At 35.5% G+C, this 21,056-nt stretch overlaps 2 pseudogenes; one reads left to right on the top strand and one right to left on the bottom strand.

Moving 5' to 3' along the window:
- The window catches only part of LOC149248955 (uncharacterized), a 55,007-nt pseudogene that overhangs the window by 5,488 nt on the left and 28,463 nt on the right, over nt 1–21,056 (top strand).
- Nucleotides 3,624–6,507, bottom strand: LOC149248956 (beta-phenylalanine coenzyme A ligase pseudogene; annotated as a pseudogene).

Genomic DNA, 21,056 nt, shown 5'->3' with positions numbered 1-21,056 from the left:
AATGTCTTTGTTCTTCACTCCCTCTATTTCCCCCTCAAAATTCATCTCTCTCCCTCCTTCTCTCCCCCTCCTCTCTCTTCCTTTCTCTCTCCCACTATCTCTCCCACCGCTATGTCTCTCTCCCCCACTCTATTCCCCCTTCTATCTCACTCTCTTTCTCTTTCTTAAATATGATCCCATTGTATTGTATTTAATAAAGTATCTAAAAAAAAAAAAAAACATAATTGGTTGTCAAATATTAAACCTATATTTTGGATCAATCATGTTAATGAAAATACAATAATTAAAAACTTAAAAGAATCATACACTATCTTTCCTCTATCATTGTTAATCACTTTCCTTTCTCACTTCACTTGGATCCTTGGTTAAGATGCATCTATCATATTTCTTTATAATATTATTTCTATTATATAAATTTCACATATGTATATAAAAAAATATTCTGATTTTAAAAGAAATTTAAACCTACATTTAATTTGTATGGGAATATTGTTAGTGGTCGTGAGGATCGAGGGTTTATATATACCCCAAAAGTAATTATAACATTTTTGCTCTTAGATTTAATTAAAAATGTTAGAAAAATAAATTAAAATAAAGTATTTGTAAAATATTTTAATTTTGAAATAAGCTATGGTTTTTGGTCATGTGGTATTGATAATCCATCGTATTGGTCCATGGTATTGTAACATAATAATTAAAAGCCTAGATCCATAACACAATAATCAGAAGTCTAGTTGTCCCATGGTATTGATAAACCATGGTAGTAGCCCATGGTATTATAATTTTCTTCCCTCCTCTCCCTCTCTATCTTTCTCTTGTGGGTATCCATGGTAAATATTCATGATTAAAAATCTTGTCATATTGTAAATATTAATTTTTTATCCACTTATTAATTAAATTTATAGATGGAACACGTCTATATTAATTATTATCTATATTAATTATTACAAATATATTGATTATAATTGAGTTGACATTACAAATATTTACTTACATTACATTTCTTACATTCCATCTACATGTTATTACAAATATATTGATTATAATTGAGTTGACATTACAAATATTTACTTACATTACATTTCTTACATTCCATCTACATGTGCCCTACACTGGGCTGTAGAGGGACTTTCGGTGCAAAAAGTGAATTGGGTGAGGGGAAATATTACATAAAATAGAATATTACCTAATATTTCATGTCACAACCTGCCCTAAATATCACATTCTACTCAATATTTCCCCTCACTCCTAATAATTTTATAGTTGAGTTTGTTTACTTTTAAATTACAAATATAAAGAAAATTTGCAATAATACCATGAGTCAATAACATGGATTTTTAAAACCATGGGCCAATACCATGAGTCATTTTTATTTTTATTTTTTATAGGATTATTTTTTATTTTATTTTTTTTGTTATTTTTATTTTGTTTTCACCATGTTACAATGTTTACATTACACTATGTTACACATCTCTACCATATTTTAATTTTATTTTGACCTACTCAAAATGTTAACATTATATTACTTTACATTACACATTTCTAGCACACTATAGACATTAACGTTATTAATATTGTTTTTTTAAAGTAAGGTTACAGATAACATCTGTTGCATATAGATATATTTTTTCATTTTTTTAATGTAATGCTACATAACAACATCTCCCTCATGTACTAGGGTTGTAGAGTGTCTCTTCACCCAATTAAAATAACAACATGTCCCTTATGTACTGGGTTGTAGAGTGCCTTTTCACCCAATTAAAGTAACATTATGCACAACATCTCTTGCATATACATATACTAGCATTTGCACCAGATGTTGCAAAGGAAACGTTGTAAGGCATAAAGTGTGGAAATCCATTATCCATATAGTGTGTGCATTATGTCAATGGCCTAAATATCAACATATCTATTCACTTTTTCTAAATGTTGTAAACAACCAAAATTCTAGAAATATTCTTAAATGTGTACCAATATTTATAGGCACACTCCCTATACAAAAATGCTAACTACAAAAATAAACATAGAAGAGACTCACAATGACCCTATTCAACAAGAACTAAAGAATAATATAGATACGGGGATTTGTTAAATATTTCAATAGCAAAGGACAAATATAACATGGAAGAAATGTCAAATAATAAACCAAACCAATCATCAGAAAGGAATATAACCTGCCACACATCCATTACTGAGTATCAGAACAACTCTAATGAACTCAATGTTGATGAAACTGAAATTTCCTTTATAGTAAAAAGCAATCAGCTACAAAAAGGTATTTTGGTTCCTCCATCTTCTAAAGTTAGTTCTAATACATTCAATAATCTAGACAAAAGCTTGAAAAAAACTTCAATGAGCAGTGCTCTTTATATGTTTCTCCCAATACAAAATTATCATTCCCTGTTCAACAAAGGCAGTGAAATGATCCCTAAGCCTGTGAATGCATTGGACCGTTGATAAGTACAATTCTTAACTTTAGAGAAGTATAAGTGAAAATTGTGACATGAGTGAGAAAGGATTTTGCTCTTCTGGAATTGGAAACAATAAATCTTACCCAATATACTATATATTCTTCAAGTTCTTGAAGTTTTTTGGGTTGTCAGTTGTCAAGTCTCTATATGGCACAAGGTTACCCCTCGCGTAAAAATTACAGACAAAAATTCGTAGGCATCTTCAACAACACCCAACACGAATCTGAAGAAAAATTTCGACAACGGCAATGGATTTCTCAACGGCTTTTCTTCCTCTGGGGCGGATTTTCCCTCGACTCTTGCAGATTCAATCACAAAAACCATTTGGACGTAGTAGTCATTGTCAGACGATTCATCTCTGACCTTATTTGATCTGGATCTCATTTCTACATTCAGGAAAGCCATGGATGAAATTTCCCCCAAAGATTCGATGGAGCACGTTTCAAAGGTCTGTCAAGGCAGCACGGGAAGCACGTGACCTTATTTGATCTGAATCTCATTTCTACATTCAGGAAAGCCATGGATGAAATTTCCCCCAGAGATTGATGGAGCCCATTTCAGAGGTTTGTCAGGGCAGCACGAGTGGAGAAGATGAAAAGGGTACCCCAGGAAAATCTTTTAGGTTCCGATCTAGCAGCATTCAGGTGAGGGTGAATACTTTGCAGCAGATAATAGACGAGAGGTCGACCAAACGACCCCCCATATCCAAAAAATCCTCTATAAAAAATGCTAAGTTGAGGGCTTCCCCTGGGGGAGAAGATAAGGTGGTTCTGTATTTCATGAGCTTGAGGGGAATAAGGAAAAAATTTGAGGATTGCTACACTGTGAAATTGATTCTTCGTGGTTTTAGGGTTTTGGTCTGAACGGGATATTTCCATGCATTCTCCTTTTCGGCAGGAATTGCAGGATCTTTTGGGGAAGCCCATGCTGGTGCCTAGGTTGTTTATTGGGGGAAAATACATTGGTGGGGTTGAGGAAATTCAGCAACTGCATGAAATAGGGGAGTTAGCTAAGTATCTGGAATGCTTCTGTAACGAATAAAATAGCACAGAGCAATGGGTCTCCAATTTATGTTATGGTTGAGGTTAAGTATTGAATCATTTGCAAAATTTGGACATCAACAAGTTAAGCGACTTCTCAAAGAGAAGCAGATTATCCTTGGTAACCCTTATATTTGATCAACTCTTTCAATCTGTCCACTACAAAGATGTAGCCTTCATGATCAATGTAACAGAGGTCACCTGTTCGTAGCCAACCATCTAAATCTAGAGTTGAACTAGTCGCTTCTAGATTGCTGAAATAACCTGCAATAGAGTAAAACTGATATTTTAAATCTTTAAATATAACCTTTAAAAGCTCTGTTTATTTAAGGCAACGATACATATCCACGATCCTCATCTGCTAGAAGTTTCCTTTTCCAACAGATGTAATTTTCTCAAGGTTAAGCGAAGAAGTCAAGTTCAAGGGCTTGCTTCACCACAACTAATTGAGAACCTCCAGAGAATTGGATTGGAATTCTTTCCACTTGCATAACTCTATTCCACCATCTTAAAATTTTGTTTGTTGGTATAAAAGTTCGATGAAATACTTCCTCTCTAGAGCAAGTTTTGAACTATGCATTGTATTTAAGGTTGTATCTTGTTCAATATATTTATTATGAACAAAAGAAAGTTTCAGAAAGAGAACATAGCTTTCATGACATATGGACCACGAAGCCACAGTTCTCCTTTCTGGTTTGGGGGTAGAGGAGCTCCTGAAACAAGATCAACTATCTCTGCTTCAGTATTTGGAGACAACAAGGTAGCCATTCCATAGTGTCTACTTTCTTCTTAACTGTCTGTGAATTCTCCCATTCCCATTGTTTCTGTTAGCCCATAACAGTGCAAAATATCATGCAACCTTACTTGAGAAAAACATAGCCTATGTGTAAGCTTACCGAGATAGTTGTAAGGTCATGGCTCTAATACCTTGGTAGCAAGAAAAAAAATGGCAGAAACTGTCTTAGTTGTTGATGATTAGTCATAGATATTCAATGCTCAATGCAAGCCCCTGTACTTGTTAGATGCTTGTGTGTAAGCATGGCTAGGCATATACACGCTGGCTAAGAAGACCCCATAGGTGTGATGTTGCTAATATTTGCGATCCACCATCCAGGATATACTTCAAATTACCTCTAAATGCTTTCTATGTTTGGTACACGTGCTCCTGGGCTCTAAAGTATCATATGGGTGGGAAAAGGCTATTAGTCAAACCTCTGTGCAGGCCAAGGAAAGGCTGATCCTACCCATACAATCATCTGCTCAGTAGGCTTCAAGTTTGTGACTAGCTATTTTTTAATCCCAGATGCCTAGTCACCCAAGCTATAGCAATTTGGTCCCAAAGACAAACACCACTACTATGCATAGATTTAGCTAGACTACACAACCTGGTTTGTTAAGAGGAAGGAAATCTACCTAACATTGAAGCCGGAATATAGTCTAATGAACTCTATTTTTCCTTAAGGTGAGTGATTCTTGAATGTAGATTTTTGTTTCTAAAAACTTGAAAAAAGTCCATGGATTTTAATCTTGACTTTGTTATAGCTATCTAGAAGGAAAAGTTATCACTTATTAGTTCAATTCCAAAATACTTTTCTTTGATCCACAGCTAGGGCCAGATGCATTTCAACAATAGGTTCCAAATCTGGCTGGTAAAAGCTCTGTTGTATAGGTACTGAAAGGTCAATCCTGTGTTTAAAGGTAAAGATAGAAGGGCCCTGTTAGCCCTCATTTTCCCTTACAAGAAGACCATTGCACTAGGCTAAAAATGAATGAGGCACACTTAACCTACCTAATAAAGACAGATAGTAACTTTTTATACCCTCTTGAGTGGTTGGAGAGAGTGATTATCTAGTCAGTGTCCATATCCTTAAATTATGTAAAAGAAAGCAAAGTTAGTGTTCTAGTATTTGTATTTCTATAGTAAGTAGACCAGCATGGCAAAAAAGAAGAAAACAACTTTACTTGTCTTATTGTGACTCTAGGGAACCAGGAAATAAACTCCTCTGTAGACTCTTTGCTCAGGGGAGCTCCACCACATATAACAGTGTGCAAAGAACTCAAATCATATTTCTTTGCAATATCGACTTTGTTCATAGCCAACAGGATGGGAAGCACAAGAGGCAAATAGGTGATTCTGTACTTCTGAATCAACCAAGGCATCTCCATGAGATCAAACTTAGACATCACAATAATGGTGGATCCGGAACTAAGCAACGCATAAGCAAAATCCGCAAGCCCATTTATATGAAACATGGGCACCATACCTAGGAATGAATCAGTCTGATTCCAGGTACTATTCTCAAGAGTGAATCCCAAGTTCTTCAGCACAATGCAAACCATAACAATCAGATTTCTGTGGGTGGAAATGACCCCTTTGCTCATTCCAGTAGTCCCAGAGGAATAGAGTAGTGTGGCAGTATCGTCTTGCTGGATTTTAACAACAGGGGCATGGGTAGGATTCAAAGTCAGGAGCTTGTCTAGAGTAGAGATGTAATTTTGGTCATTCTGGGAAGCGAATTTAGATGAAGAAGAAGAAATGAGCACAATGCAAAATTTGGTGGCTGCCAATTTGACAGCCAAAGATGGCGTGGCGAAGGCCAACACGCTACCGAGTCTCTAGCTTGCTTCGCTATCTCAGCCGCGATATTTAGCAGATTGGTGTTCATAACGATGGCTCCAATGGACAAGACAGCCATGCAGATTATGGGGAAATAGATTCAATTCAGCGAGAGGATGAGTACAGCGTTGGATTTTCTGATGCCAAGGCCGGCTAAACCAGTGGTAAGTGACTTTACTCTCTGCCATAGTTGGGGAAATGTGGTGGTTTCCCCAATGGCAGAGTCGATGAGTGCTATGCAGCCATTGTGGCGAAGCGAGGAGATGTAGGTGGGGAGATCCAGGAATTCGTCTTGGGGAAAATCTACTGGTTTTTTATTGATGTAGTATGTTTGGCTGGAGCTGCAATATCCACTGCGGGGGTCGATCTGGAGACCCATTGCTCTGTGGAATAACTTTGTTCGCTTTAGCTTCTTAGTGCAAGCTCATTCCAAACCCTGCGACGGTTGCGGTGACGTAAGATTATTGTGAACAGTTCCAACCACTCAACTACCTTCCCTTGATTGAACGATTAACAATCCACTAATCGTCTAACACATAATCTAACGGCACATAGGGATGATAGGTAAATTTTAGGGAAGCTCATTTAAGAAAAAAACGCCTTGCGACGTAATTAACCTAATAAAATAAATCTTGATTTATAACTAATATATATATATTAAAATTCTATCACACATATTATTTATATTTTATATTTTATATCTATTGCACATGAAAAGTATTTTTATTTGTAAATATATATTTATACATATATTAGCCTAATAAAACAAATCTTAATTTATAAATATTATATATATTATAATTCTATTGCACACTTATATTTTATATCTATTGTACATGAAAAGCATTTTTATTTCTAGGTATATATTTATTAAATAGACGCGAATCACTATTATTTAATTTATTTTAGTGTAAAATGTGTATCATGATTTTTTTAACTTTATTAATATGAAAAAATATAATATAAAAAATATAATATAAAAACTTGAATTATATTTATTTATTATTTATTATTTTTATATTTTTTATCATTTTTTTAATTGAGTTGACATTATATTTTATTACTTTAATTTATTTTGGAATAAAGTTTTTAGAAATTTAATTTAATTGCCAATAATTATTAGGTCCACGGTCAGTATTTAATCGATAGGTATTTAATTTTATGGAATATTTTATAATATTTTTATTAATATTTACACATTAAAGAATGAGAGTTATCTCCAAAATAATTGTCTTTTTTCCTTTTAATTAAATTTGTTAATTAAAAAATATAAAAAAATACAATATAAAAATTTGAATTATACTCATTTATTATTTATTATTTTCATATTTTTTGTAAATTTTTTAATTGATTTGACATTATGTGTTATTACATCTACAAGTGTGTCTATTTTAGAATAAGGTTTCCATAATTTTTTAATCACCAATAAATATTAGGTGGAGGGTAGGTATTTAATCCTATGGAATATTCTATAATATTTTTATTAATATTTATCCATCAAAGAATGAGATTTATCTCCAAAATAATTGTCTTTTTTTGGTTTTAATTAAATATATTCATTATATATATATATATATATATATATATATATATATATATATATATATATATATATAATTACAATATAAAAATTTGAAATAGGTTCATTTATTATTTTTATTTTCATATCTTTTATCATTTGTTTTATTTGAGTTGACATTTTGTTTTATTAGATCAACAAGTGTGTCTATTTTGAATAAGGTTTCTAGAATTTTAATTTAATTACCAATAATTATTAGGTGGATGGTAGGCATTCAATCCTATGGAATATTTTATAATATTTTTATTAATATTTACATATCAAAGAATGAGATTTATCTCCAAAATAATTATGTTTTCTTTCTTTTTGATTAAATATATTAATTTAAAAAAGTCATATAGATCACTGTCATATGAAACGAAATGAGCTATGGTTTTTTTAGTATGTGGTATTGACAAAGCCTATTTATAGATTAAGAATCTCCAAGTTAAAATCCAATAAATTTCCATGCTTAAAAACCTTATCACATATTCTATATGTATTTGTGTGTATTTAACTTATATATTGATTTTTTATAATAAGAATAATAACAATTTAAAATAAAATTATAATTTAATTAACTTTTTTTATTAATTTTCACAATATTAACTTATTAATTTAATATTGATAATATTTACCAACATTTAATTTATATAATTACACTAATTATTTTTATCTTTTTATTTAATAGGTTATATTACCATCTCTAACCCATTTCTTATATTAAATTATAAAGTGCCTTTCCATATAACTAATAATTTTTTTAATTTTAATTAAAACTTAAAAATATCATACTTGCTCTTTAATTTAACCCCTTTTTTCTCTATATTAAAATAAAACTGATAGGCTAAATTTATGTTTGTTTGAAATAAATTTTATGGTGAAATTATTTTCAAATAAAATTTTCTTATGTTACAAATATTAACATTTCCGTTAGACATATGTATTTATAGTTTCGTGATATTTGTTTAATTAAATTATAATACCTTTAAATTAAATTTAACACATTTTATTAATAACGTTTTAAAATATTTTATTTTGAGATTTTAAAAATAATTTGTATGGCTAAGATTTTCCAGTAAATTCTAACAATTAAAACATGTGAACTTTACAGGATCAAAGTCAAATCATTTAATTTTTATTTTTATTTTAGTCTATTTTATTTTGAATTTTGAATTTTAAAATAGTTTCTAATTGTTGGAATTTACCGTTTTATTTGTGAAATTTATGTATTTCAGTTAGTTAATCTTTCTCCTCATCCTGTTCCTGATGATGAGATTTATATATTTCGGTCAGTTAATTTTTATCCTCATCCTGGTCCTAATTAGTTAGTTAATCTTTCTCCTCATCCTGGTCCTGATGATGAGATTTATATATTTCGGTCAGTTAATTTTTATCCTCATCCTGGTCCTAATGATGAACCCAGATTTGGTTTAGAAACGCGTCGATCCTCTCTTCTCAATGTGATTTTTCTAGAAGATCTTAACAATATATCATGAATCATAGAAGCATAAAGTCTGAAATAAATTTTATGTTAAAATGAATTTAATTTGTTTATATGGAAATAGATTACCATGTCAAAGCTTTTTCTTATATGTGAAAAAGAAATGTTTAAAAAAATCATGAAATTATTAATATGGATTTTAATAAGTTTAATTATTTTATTATTAAATTTAATATTCAATGTCAAGTCTTATTAGCGCAATTGTTTGAGGATGGCCTTAGTTCGCAAGGTGACTCTGGTTCAAACCTCATGGAGGTTGTTTCGCCTATGCTAGGGGGAGGAGACATCCTAAAAAAATACAATTAGCTTAGGGTTGATGTGGCTCAGGTCAGGTGCGATTTCCGGGTGACTTTGACAAATTAGATGTCCCTGGGTCATGTTTTATCAAGCCACATGTCAAGTGTGGAGGATCACAAACAATTTGACAAACAAACAAAATTAAATTATTCAATATTGTATCAAGCAATTTGAAATTTATATCAAAATTGTATGATGTAATTGAAATTTTATTATTTATTTTATAATTATAAGTTTAAAGGAAGAAACTATGCGCCTAGATCTAGGTTTCCTATAGACATCTAAGCCTAATCATTTGGTTCATGCCTAACATGAAGCAAATCTCCACCTTACAGCCAAGCACCTTGGCTTCACTCTTCATGTGTCATCCTAACATCATTAATTGTCGTCCTCCTCTTCTTCTTCGCACACCCTAGATTAAACTCCCTCTAGCCACCACCTTGTCACCATTAATGCCTTTCACCATGCGTCCTTATTTCAACGTCCATCGTTTCACTCTCGACATTCCAATCTCTATTTAGCTCTACAATCACAATCACTCTAATCCATTAACTATTGTTCCATGTGCTTATACAATGAGCTTCTCTGCCTCCTAAACATAACCAATGGTCAGGGGAAGGGGTCATGTTTGTTGTGGTTGTAAAGGGTAAGGGCAAGGTCGTCTTCCTACTACACCTACGTAGGAAGGGCTTCTAGAAATCTATGACACAGACATCCCAGAGCACATCAAGTGAAAAGTATTAGTCATGGAAGCAACAAAAATTCCTAGGCTTGAAAACGAGTTATGGTTGGTCAGAAAACTCCTATCCTTCCAACTTGGAATCGAAGAGAGTGAAAGAATCAGACCAGCTTAGAGAATTGTTGAAGCTAGTGCCCACACTAGCCACATTCATAGCTCTCTCTTCTTTCTTTTGTGTGATCTAAATATGAATTTCCCGCTAGATCTTCCTTCTTCATCCTCATCTAGTCCCTCTGACTCACAATTTTATTCAACCTAGCTCTTCGTCACCCTCAACCATCAATACTAGTAATGGGAATTGTTCTCCAACTCATGGGTCCTTGAGCACCCGAATTCAATCCTTTGATTCTTAGCTAGCTGATAAACCAACTTCACCTCCACGCCCTATCCCCTTCGTTTGCTATATTGAGGAGGAAATGCCAAAAGAGGTCCCTTTTAGCACCAATAATGTAGATGCAGTGGGTCTAGGCAACAAGAAACCAAATCCAACTAACTTTTGAGGTTCTTGTCAAGGATAAATATGCTCACCACTTGGTTTTCTCTACTCCTGTCTTTTGTTCTTTTTTTAATGGCCAATGTTCGGGCAGCTGCAACTATAGTCTCTTATGTAAAAGCACAGTTCAACTCATCCTTTTTTAGTTTCTTTTGGACAATGTATTGTGATCAAAACTTAAATAAGAACACAACAACTTACAAATATAATCATAAACATAGATATGCAACAGAAAAACACTTCATTTCATTAATAGAAAATTACTGAAGTATGCTTACAAACAGAATAGAAAGAAGATAGCTTGGGCGATGGTAGCTTATCTTTGAGAAGAGATGTGGCTGCTACATGCCTCTGAACTGTGTTACAATGAGGCTCAAGGGCCTATTTGTTATTAGAAAATAATATAAAACCCTAACCCGAGGAGATGTAACACCAAGAGTTTGTGGGCCCCATTGGGTTTAGTTGGGCAACCAACTTCCCAGGGTCGTAACTTGGTCATATTATCCTTGTTTGGTCCATACGATACATTGTTGGGAAAGTCTCTGTAACTACTACAAGTTTCATCATAGGCCCTTTCCTTTGACCACGGGATTGACACGAACCCCAAAAAAAACTTCATTTTGGGGGTCAAAACTGCTCCAGAAGTTTAGGACCCGAAAAACTACTAAAAATAGTAAATGCTGAAATGAAGAAGGAAACAGATGAAACTGACTGGGGGGTCTACGTGGAATAGATGGGTGGCCACCAATATCCACCCAGATCATTCCTCCCCCCTTGGGAAGTAATGGTCCCTATTGCTTGCAGAGCCTCAATGAGGTGAGAAAATTTATGTTGAACCTAGTCGCTGGTGAACCACTGGCCCTGGTGAAGTAGTTGACCTGCATTGAAAAATTGATATAGTTGTATCCTATGTTGGCAAGTGTTCATGATATGTGTGTCCATGATCTCGTCAATTGTGGCATGTTCCATGTAGTCTGGGTTGAGCTCTATTGGTGTGAGTTGTTCTGCAATGCCATATGTGTCCAACAATGGTGGAAAGTATGGTCGAAGGTGATCTACATTGAACACTAGGTGCAAAGCATGGAACGGTAGGATAATAAGCTTGAAGGCATTCTCACTGACGACCTTGGTGATGGTGTATGGTCCATATCAGAGTGGGTGGAGCTTGTGGTGCAGTCCAACAAGGCACTTCTTCTACAAATGTAGCCAAAATTTGCCGCCCACCTAGAACTTGTGTGCCACTCGCTACTGATCATGTCACTGCTTGTAATTAGCATTAGATCTTTCCAATATATCATGGACCTAGTGGTGGATGTGTTGAATGCGCTCAATGAAGTTGTTAGCCCTTTCAGCTTCGGACTGAACGTGAGCCGAATCTACCTTTATGACTGCAAATGGTATGGCCACATCAATGGGGCATACATTAGGGGAATTTTGAGGTCTAAAATGGGCCTCCTAAGGAAACTATAAAATAATAGTGGAAATAATAAAATAAGATTAGATTACATCATCAAATTTTAGAGAGAAAAAAGAATAAACTATTTTTTCAACTCGTATTTTCAAATTATCTCCCTATGGGTTTACTCAAATTTCGAGTGGCAACACTTGTTAGATGCGGAATTTTATTCTCCATCCAATAAGTACCCATGTTGCATAATTTTGATGGACCCTGCTACACGAAAAATGAGAAATACATGGAAAGCATAATTTCAATCACATTTTTTCATGTATTTCTCATTTTTCGTGTAGCAAGGTCCATCAAAACTATACAACATGGGTACCCCTTGGATGATGAATTAAATTCTTCATCCAATGAGTGCCCCCGCTTGAAATTTGAGTAAAAATGTAGGGAGATAAGTTGAAAATACGAGTTGAAAAAGTAGTTTTATTATTTTATTATTTTTTTAATCTTTTTACCTTTTTACTCAAAAATGGTGAATTATCCCCCATGGTTGACATCATCATATTGAATCCTATTGGTTCTTATAAAGTTCATTTTGGTTGTACATTTTTCTTAGGAGGCCCATTTTAGACGTCAAAATTCCCCTAATGATGGATGAAATCCCAACCCTACCTGAAAGGGGATGTGACCTGTTGAGTTGTAGAGAGCTCTATTGTAGTTATGTTGGACATAAGGGAGAATTTCATCCCATGTGCGTGGATGCTTTGATTTGTAGATGCGCATAATGTGTGCAATCATCCTGTTGACAACCTTTGTTTGGCCATCAGTTTGGGGATAGAAAGTTGTGGACTTAGTAAGTTTTGTATCCAGCATCGACCAGAGACTTGACCAAAATGCACTCAGGAATCCGTTGTCCCGATTTGAGACAATGGACTGTGGGATCCCAAAGTTTACCCATACTCACTCAAATAAGAGATTAGTAGTGGCCTCTACTGTGACACTCTTCCTGCAAGCCGCCATGATGACCATCTTAGAGAATCTATCGATGACCACAAAAATGAAATTGTTGTCATGCTTAGTAGAAGGAAGGCCCGACATGTGATCCCTGGAGGTAGATTCCCAAGGCTGGCTAGGAGTAGGTAGAAGAGTATACAGGAATTTCTTCTTGATGGTTGGTTTGGCAATGGTGCAGGCGGTGCAAGATCTAATGTACTTCCCAACATCATGACAAAGTTTTGGCCAATAAAAATATTTATGCAATACTACCACTGTTTTCTCTACTCTGAAATGTCCAACAACCCGATTGTAGTGTGCCTCCCAAATCATTTTGCCACGCTCACTTGAAGGAACATAGATGTGTCCCAGGTGGCATAACAGTGCATCCTGAAGGTGAAAATTTGGAACTTGTTTCCCTTCCAAGAGTGTCTAGTATATGTTGTCGAATTCTGGATCGCTTTTGTAAAGATGCGGCCACCTTAATGTCTCGTTCCCACGGGAGTCAAGCACAATGATTAGTGCCATGACTGGTGGTTGGCTGAGGCAATTAGCAACAATATTGGTGCTGGCCTTCTTATACTTAATGTTCCAATGGAACTGTTGCAAATAGGTGTACCATTTTTGATGGTGATCATTCTCCAATTTCCCTTGTTTCTATATGAACTGTAGAAGTCCATGGTCGGTGTGGATGATTGTTTCCTTACCCAGAATGTAATTCTTCCATTGACAGTAGGCCTGCACAATGGAATACATTTCTTTATTATAAGTGGGGTACTTTCGAGATGTGTCTGAAAGTGTCTCATTGTGGTAAGCCATTTGATGCACATGCTAAGTAAGAACCACACAAATAGCATAGTTGGAAGCATCCGACTCAATCTCAAATGGTTGTTGTAGGTCTGGTAATAGGGCACTGGTACATAACAGAGGCGATTCTTCAACTTGGAGAATGCTTGTTATTGGGTTTCTGACCAAAAAAAATCTATTTTTGTTCCACCCTTGGTGACTTACTTAAAGGCCAAGTGATATGAGAGAACCCCAACACGAACATACAGTAGAAATTGGGAAGACCCAAAAAGCTGCGAAGCTCTGCTAGATTGGTTGGGGTTGGCCAATCCCGAATGACTTGTATCTTAGATGGGTCTGCACATAAACCCTGCTCATCAATGATGTACCCCAGATATTGAACCTAGGTAAGGCCAAAGGTGCATCTCTCCAATTTAGCACATAGCTTGAGTTAGCATAGGGTTTGAAGGACCTGTCGAATATGGTGGAGGTGCTCTTCCCAACTATCATTTAAATACACCACCATGAATGCATTTGTGAAGGGTCACAAGATGTCATCCATTAGTCTCATGAACGTTGCAGGGCATTCGTCTATCTGAATAACATGACCAACCATTCAAAAAGACACTCCTTATATTTGAGCAATCTTCCACACATCGAAAGGTTCGATAGAAACCTGGTGATAACCTGACTTCAAGTCAATCTTGCTAAAATATTTGGCCCCCTTGAGTTAGTCCAGAAGGTCATCAATCCACGGGATTGAGTACCTATTATGGACAGTGATGTTGTTCAATGCTCGATAGTCAATACAAGCCTCCAAGTCCCATCCTTCTTCTGTACCATTATAATCGCCCCCCCACAAGGTGATGAGCTTGTCCTGATGTGCCCTTTCTGCAATAGTTCCTAAATCTACCTCTTTATCTCATCATTCTCTGGAACAAAGTGTCAATAGATCAGTCCATTGGGCGGCAATGTGCCTGGGGTCAGATCGATGAAGTGCTTGACATGACAGTGTGAAGGTACCCCTGTGGGTGAGATGAAAATATATTTGTAGTCCTACACGACCTCTTCCATCTATTGTTGCTACTTAAAGGAGCCCTGCCTAGAAGCCGTGGCCATAACCTCCATCTTTTCTTGGGGGCGAATCATAAGGAAAATAAATTTCTTTGTCTCGAAAATTATTTTATTGCATTTATTTGCAATGATCAAAGGGATGGTGGTAGGTGGTGCTACCTCCGATATCCTATACAACTTATTAGCCAAAGTAATGATCACAGAGTGAGGTCTAGACTAATATACAACATATCACTTCCTCAATTATGGTTTTCCTAACAGTACATCACAAAATTCAAGAGGAGCAATGTCACATAGTACCTCATTCATGAAGGGCTTGATGTTGTAGGGAAGGAGACACTATTGGCTGACATGAAGATCTTAGCCTTGGTGAAGCCACCCGATGGTGTATGGATGTAGATGTGCAACAGACGTTAGGCCCAACCACCTCATGACTTCTGCTAAAATGAGGTTCTTTTGGCTCCCGCTGTCGAAAATGAAATGTAGCGGAGAACCGTTCACCCACATCTATGAGTGAAAGAGGTGTTCCCCCTCCTCTGGATCTTTAGGCTCAATCTTATGGATCTTAGTGGTGGCCACGGTGGCACTGGGATCCGCATCAATGATCTACTTCTATTTCTTAGTTCCCTTATGGGGTTCTGATTCAGAGTCGGAACATGTCTGATTTGTAAGCCTTCAGCTCGGCCACCAGTGAATGCTTGGCCCAACACTCCCTTGTATTATGAGTGGAGATCTTATGGAACTCACACCATTTTCTCGTGTCCTTCCTAATCTTCAGGGTGTTTTTCTTTACTTGCGGCTTCGGCGGGCTATCCTGGGTAGCACCGCCTTGGCTTGGTCCTTTGTTCTGTGGTTTAGGGGTGCCTTTTCCTTGCTTTGGATTCACAGATCGAAAGTCCCTCCTCTTCTATTTAAACTTCTGCTCAATTTTGACAGGGTACCGATACATCATGCCGAGCGAGGAAATGTCCAGGAACTCCATCTTGTCATAGATGTACTGGTGTAAACAGCCGCGGTACTTGAGAACCAAATTTTGCTTTGTATCCTTGATACCCAACTTCATGCAAAGGGTATGGAAAGTATTTGTGAAATCTGGCACATATTGGTCCCTTCCCTGTCGTAGCATGGTCCACTTTATGTATTTGTCTTCATAGCTCCCGACAAGGTAATATTATTCCTTGATTGCATCTCGGAAAGAATTCCAAGTGGGTGCGGGTGGAAACAACAAGTGTCTACTCTCTTCTTTTTGTTCACAGTAGGTTTCCCACCAATCCTAAAGGTGTGGGGCATCTTTAAGAAGTGAAAAAGTAATATTTTCCTGATTGGAAAAGTCATGAACTAGAAAATATCCTTCCAATATATTTAACCATTTATCTATGGCGTCTGCATCTTTTAGACCTTTGAATATGGGAATATTGAAGTTAACTTGTACCTTAAAAGGAGTGGTGCATCCAGAGTGCCAGTTGGATGAAGATGCATTTCCTATGGGTAGCCATTGATGGATCTGGGAAAATTTATCCATCATTGCGTCCCTCTATTGCTTGAGGGCTTCCTCGAGAAAAATTTTGAAAGGATCTCCTGCCCCCTTGTCTTTCTTTTCTTCTGCCATGGGAGGTCATCGGGTTTTGCGAGGCTGATCTTGCAATGGTTCAACCAGATAAAGCCCTAACAACTTATACCCTGACCTCGTTGGGGACATGCAAAGAAAAATGGAGAAAGAGAAGACTGCTCTAATACCATTGATCCAAACTTAAATAGGAACACAAAAAATTATAGATATAATCACAAACATAGAGATGCAATAGAAAAACACTTGATTTTATTAATATAAAAATATTGAACTATTCTTACAAACATAATGGAAATAAGATAGCTCAAGAAATGGTAGCTTATCTCCGAGAAGAGATGTGGTGGCTACATGCCTTTAAACTGTGTTACAATGAGGCTCAAGGGCATTTTATTATTGGAAAACATGAGAAAACCCTAAACAATCAAAACCCTCACCCCAGGAGATGTAACACCAAGAGTTTCTGGTCCCTGTTGGGGTTAGTTGGGTAGCCAACTTCTTGGGTCGTAACTTGGTCATATTATCTTTGTTTGGAAAGTACGATACCTTGTTGGAAATGTCTCTCTGAGTACTATAGGTTTTACTATAGGCCCTTGCCTCTGGCTATGGGCATGTCACAGACCCCAAAAAAACATCGTTTTGGGGGTCAAAACTACTCCCAAAGTTCATGACCCAAAAAAATGATAGAAATAGTATATGCTAAAATGAACAAGGAAATAGATGAAACTGATTGGGGGGTCTATGTGGAATAGGCAAGTGGCCACCAATATCCAATTGGATCATATTGGCTCTAGAATTTCTTGATTTTGAAAGATTGTCCACTTTCCCCTTCTTGGAGAAAATGGTCTGTCGTTTGTTCCTCCTAATGGATCCTTAAGGTCATGACACCCCATGCTTATATGTTTATATCTTATCTACCAAAGTTTTGTTAATATACTGTTACTCCTTTGCCAAAAAAAGAAAAAGAAAATATGAGAAACAATTTTATGAGAGTTCACACACACACACACACACCCACATTAACAGTATACTTATTAATAATGGTTTTTAAATAAAAATACAAACATAATAGAAGAGAATAATAATGATATAATTATGATAAAATAGGATGGAGAGATTCATTATTGACAAATAGATTTATTATCCTTCTGTGTTTCAAACTGAACTATAAAGAATCCTTTAGATCATAAGAAAATTTCAAAATCTAGAGTCCAAGTTGTGGCTATACATTGAATGAGTGCTTCTAGTTTGGGCCGGAAGTCATTAAATCTCCAAATGAAAATATTTGTTTGTAGAACAGAGACAAAGAGTTAACCTCAGGGAGATTTATTTCCATTACGGGAACATTTCCATTTGTTCAACTATCTATGGGCCCATAATATTTTGAGGTTGATCTATAGGGGTTCTAGCCTTCCTCTGTGTTGCTTCATAAAATGAGACAAGAGTCCCTTTGAGGTTTGAGTTTAGTTAAATGGTGGAGTATTTTGTGATGTTATATCCTTCCATATTGGAAGAGTCACTTAAAACTTTCCCACTAAATTAAAGGCTTTCATATCAAGATGGAATCCTCCAACAAGATTCAATGAATAACTTAATAAAAAAAAAATATGATGTGTTATTTACCCAAATGAGTTTGGATTCCCCACTATAGAGTTTTATGAAAATATGAAAGTGGGTCACCCTACAAGAGCTTGATAGAAGAAAATGTATCTCAAGTTTATCCTCGTTATGAGAAACCACCAAGCCGGAATCCACCTATGTAGATTTAGGGGACAAAGTTGCCCCCATCTATGCAGTGATTACATTCTAGAAGGAGGGTAGAGTGAAAGTAAAAGGAGTATATGTAGTTGAACCAAAAAAGAAAGAGGATACCCCTATAATGGCCCGAAACCTCCAGGCATCGAGAGAAAATTTGAAATGAAAAAACTGTAAAAAGGAACAGTGCAAAGAAGTTACCAAGACAAAATAAAACAATCGGCTTGTGGAAGGACCTCATTTTCTCACAGAGGACAGTCTCACAAAAGGTCTTGTGAATACATACTCTCCAGCAACCACCCACAATAAATGGACTATGTTTACATTTGTGGAGAAGCATACTCTCACAACACAACCACATTGAAACAAAGTATGAGGAGCGACTTTGACTTGGAACCTTGCAGTGACGCCACGAGAAGATACAGAACTCTAGATCATGCACCATCATTATCTACAAGTATTATATTTATATAATGGTGACCTTGAAAGTATTAAATAATGTTTTAAATAATAGAATGAATAATTCTACAGTTATTCATATTAGAAGAAGAAAGATTTTATTCCTTCTTTAAATTGGTTATTATTTTAATTGTTATTTTTATATTTAAATCAAAACCTATAGTTATTTGTTTAAATCAACACTTTATTCTTTATTTGACCCCTTTTTTGTCTTGACCTTTATAGGCCTCCTTGATTTAATTATTATTTTTTACCCTCCTTTGACTTTGACTTTGACTTTGAGGGCTATCTTGATTTAGTTATTATTTTTACTCATAATGACTAATTAATTTAATGTTATTTAAGGCCCGTTAGCACTTGTTTTCCATCATTCTTTGTTCTCTAGTCTATGATGATGGGCGGAATTGTCCAGGGTATAAATCCTATACATAGTTGCATCTGGAAATCTTCTTCAAATGTTTCAGATAGTTATTTTCAATCATATTATTTCTATAAAATGTTTTATAAAATTATCAATGAAATATTTTTAATAATAAAATGTTTTATAAAATTATAAATTAAGTATTTGTAATACTAGAAAAGTCCCCAACAATGAGGCCAGTGATTTATTATGTGATGTATCCACCACTAATGGATCCTCACGTGATGAGATTGTGCACCTTGATGATGAGGTAGAAGGGTGTCCATGGTGGACACTATTTTCCCCTAGAATACTTCAAGTGGCTGGAGTGCCCCTGCAAATAGATCATTATACATATGATGGTCTAGATTACCAGGGAGACCCAAACCTGGTCTTTCCCTTAAGGATGCAGTGGAGTGACATAGGTAAAAAAAAATTAAGTTTTTTGCATTTTTTTGGAATTTTGGAATTTTGGAATACTTAATTTTGTTGTTGTTTTCATATGGGTACAAAGTTGCTAACTTGTAGTGAATGTGATATGAAAATGTTGCATCGGTTCCTCCTTAGGGTTATTCTCCCTTGAGGAGAGGAGTACCATTGGCCCAGGCCGAAGTGGGGATAATCGAGACTTCGTTACATATGAAAAGTCATATAGTAAGGGTGACTTCTACTCATCGTCAAAGGTCTCCCTCAATGGATTCTACATGTTGTATTATGTCATCATGAGCACCACTAACCGGGCATAGTGGTTTGACGAGGGTTTTAGATATTATTGCATATGTACATCCTTATGGCCGGGGCCTCAGATGCCAAAATTTTGAATGATATATCCAAACCCTATTATGATCTAATAAAATGACGACTTCTATGGTGTGTTTTTAAAAAAAAATGTGTACTTTACAATATTTCTTGTCATGTGCATGGATATAAATTTAATGAAACAAATGCCAATATAACACATAAGTAGCTAAAGAATCGTCTAGTCTGTTTTTTTCTCTAGGAATGTGGACATAGGAAATATAATCAAATTATCATTCCAGGAGATGTACCCTAAAAATATAGTGTAGTACTGTACGATTCCTCATAGAATAAATATGACTGAGCTAAGACACTATGAGATGGGAATCAAGATGAACAACTAAGTGGCATATTTCAAGGAAATTAGCCTTCGTGAAGAGCTCGATGATGGCACTATATTCTGCCACATTATTCGTGACTAGACGAAGAAAAACACCACTTGAACTCACAAGCTCATCAGTGGTAGAAAACATAACCCAAGTGATGGAATTTATGTTCCGAGCATAATGTCTTATACCTTCTACAAAGCCTATGTAGGGGAGAGAGGAATTTGACATGTTTCAAACAAAGACCAGACACACGAATCACTCACAGAAACCATAAATAGACAAAGAAAGAAACATATCGCCCACACCTTTATACAATATGTACAAGGGAACATGCAAAGAAACTGAGCATAGTAGCATTTAAGGTAGAGCCCATTACATGGCTTCGACAATGGATTCTCATCATAATCATCTAACTCATATGGCTCTTTCTTATGGAAACATTTAACAACATAGGGACCATGACACAAGGGTTCAAGCTTGCTTGCTCGTATCTTATCATAGCCTTGATAATAGACTAAAACCAAATCACATTCGAAAAAGACGTGGGGTCGAATAAATTTATCATATTGGGCCTTCATGTGTTTCTTGTGAATTTCGTTATTAATCAGGGTGAAAATGCATTTTTCATATAGATGGGAAAGGTGCAACAAACATTCTTCCTCGACTGAAGTGTCAGGAAGCAGTTCCATGTCTAGTTCAAGGGAATATATTTCACACTAAATAGGAAGAACAAATTATACTCCATAAACCAGTTGGAAAGGAGTAAGGCCCATG

This window comes from Pinus tabuliformis, chromosome 7 (assembly GCF_031772625.1).
Source record: "Pinus tabuliformis cultivar Carrire ecotype Pingquan chromosome 7, CPIR1, whole genome shotgun sequence".
Classification (NCBI taxonomy): Eukaryota; Viridiplantae; Streptophyta; class Pinopsida; order Pinales; family Pinaceae; genus Pinus; species Pinus tabuliformis.
The sequence above is the reverse complement of the archived record's forward strand: the minus strand, read 5'-3'. Positions and strand labels throughout refer to the sequence as shown.